The sequence below is a fragment of the Atta colombica genome, unplaced genomic scaffold (genome assembly GCF_001594045.1).
Source record: "Atta colombica isolate Treedump-2 unplaced genomic scaffold, Acol1.0 scaffold302, whole genome shotgun sequence".
NCBI classification, from domain to species: Eukaryota; Metazoa; Arthropoda; class Insecta; order Hymenoptera; family Formicidae; genus Atta; species Atta colombica.
The window spans coordinates 62,663-65,424 of NW_017259407.1; positions in this window are offsets into that span (position 1 = coordinate 62,663).

A 2,762-nucleotide genomic window follows, 5' to 3' on the forward strand; every position below is an offset into this window, starting at 1 on the left:
TATATATATAAGAGGTCTGTTTTTTATTGCTGCGCTTTAAATGCGGCGCAATAAGTTGAAGTGAAACGTATATTGTTGTTTCATTAGGTATGTTTTTTTATTGCTATACTTTTTGAACTAGTACACACAGTGCAATAAGTTGAAGTGAAACAAATATACATACTTCAACTTATTGTACCGATTCAGAGTGAAGCAATAAAAAAACAGACCTATTTCAATTACATAGTATAACACCCAATAGCGACAGTGAACTTTTTTGTGACTGCAATTTTTAGTATCGGTATGTACACATAGGGATTTCGCACAATAAAAGGAAACAAAGGGAACAAAGAATAAGAATTTCAATCTATCAGAAGCTGTGTATTCCACAATACATAATTTCTGATAGGTTGAAATTCTCTGTTCTCTGTTCCTTTTATGCGGAGCTCCATACGACAATTCTTGTGCTCAGACCCTTTCCATGAATAAGGCTGGTATTCATAATCAGTTCTTATTTCAAGACCGTCTTAAGGCTACGTTCCAAAACTTCCTCTCCGAAAAAAATTTTACTCGAAGTATATAGTACACGTGATGTATACTGTAGCATATAAAATAATATCTTCCTCAGAAAAGACATTTTAGAACGTAGCCTAGGTAACTGTAGGAACCGCGCAAACTATGCCACTTGCTTCTTTTCTCTTTTATTACATGTAGCATGGTAACGGGCCAGTGACAAATAAACTTTAATATGAATTTTTTAAAATATATTAATTTATTTCTATGCACATTTCACCAATACTTTTATTTCTTTAATGGATTTACTTAATAATTGCATTTAAATCAATTAATTCTATTAAAAAGTGCTTAGTTACGTGAATTTGTCACTGGCCCGTGCCGCTTAACGCGCTACATGTAATAGAGGAGAAAAGAAATAAGCGGTAAGGCTTAAACACAATAGGCACAGGCAATAAGCACAAGCAACAGGGAATAACGAGCCGTCCAATCAGAGCTCTGGAATATAATATCGAACTTGCTCTGAATGGTTTCGTTGCCTGTGCCTATTGCCTGTGCCTATTGTGTATATTTAAGCCTGTACAGTTTGCGTGGTTCCTATAGTCACCTAGTTAGTTCTGTATCGCGTACCGCGCTACATGTCGCACCTTGAAGTATCAAATTGTGATTTTAAGGCACCGCCTTACATAATAAAGACTGGGAAGTTCAAATTTGATGCGGAAGTTGCCGTGCTTTTCATAGTAAAAAAAAGTTTAAATTCATCAAACATTATGTTGAGAATTGATAGGAAGTCGGAAAAAATCTTAAATGGAGGAAAAGGGAAGGAAGTGTTGTTTTTTGATGATTTGAGGAACGGGAATTTTTATATTGGGAATAGGGATACAAAACGGTCCAAAAAAATGTTTATGATTGTTCTTTCAATTTATTTATTTAAACCCTGTTTTCATTTTTTTGATTATCTAAACCATTTCAGATATTAAGTTATTATATAAGAGGATTTATTATCTCAAATTTTAACATCCTTTCAATTAAAATTGTGATAAGATAAAGTAATTTTATGTATTTTTTTTTTTAATATTTTCATCTTTTATTTTTACTTTATTATAAGATTGCATGTATATGTAGCAGCTAATTTTATATTATAATTTAAATTTTATTTTTAACATTGATAAAAACTCGATCGATGTTGAAATATCTGTATTGTTTATATTTAAAATGTTGATTAGTTATAATTTTTTGAATATTAAAAATTATTATTTTGGCTCGTAGCCCTTTTATTATTGTTTAATTTTATTTTTATTGAGCCAGATTATTATACGTTAAAATATAAATATGTAACTGACATGACACACAAATTATGTGTAAAACTATGAACACTATGAATTTATATAAGTAAATAATCATGGTTTCCTTATATTTGGTATAGAGATTATTTTATAACAGCATTTACATGTATATAACATTGGATTACAAAATATAATTCATAAATCTTAATTCTAATATAGTATACTTATGAATAGATAAATGTGTGTGTGTGTGTGTGTGTGTGTGTGTGTGTGTGTGTGTGTGTGTGTGTGTGTACGCGTGCGTGCATGCGCATAAGCATAAATATGCACACACACATGCACGCACGCATACATACAGAGTGTCCCATTTTAATTTATCCAGACAAATATCTCGAAAAATATGAAACATACGGAAAAATGTTTCAGATGTCAGATGAAAATGAACAATTTCGAGGGAACGTATTTTAGTCAAGTTGTTTTTTTTTTTAGATAGAAGTGTTAAACATTTTTTCCTCTAATTATTCTGCGCATAAAAATAGATATTAAGGTAGTGATATAAAAAAAAACATAGTTTATGAGATTATTTATATCTCATTCTGACACATATTGACATGAAATATTGAATAGTTTAATAAATAAAAATAGCCAAACTAAACTATTAATTTCTTTATATTTTATACTTAATATACTTTTATATACAGAATAATTAGAAGAATCATATTATAGAAAATTATATAATAAAATTATATATTATATATTACAGAAAATTATATAATTCAATAAAGTGGAGGTGACCTTCACATTTTTTTGGCTCCATCTAAAAAAAAAATAACTTGATCAAAAACGTCCTTCTTGAAACTGTTCCGTTTTTTATCTGAAATATTTTTCTGTATACTTTTCGAAGTATTTCGATGCGAAAGTGGGATACAATGTGTGTGTGTGTGTGTGTGTGTGTGTGTGTGTGTGTGTGTGTGTGTGTGTGTG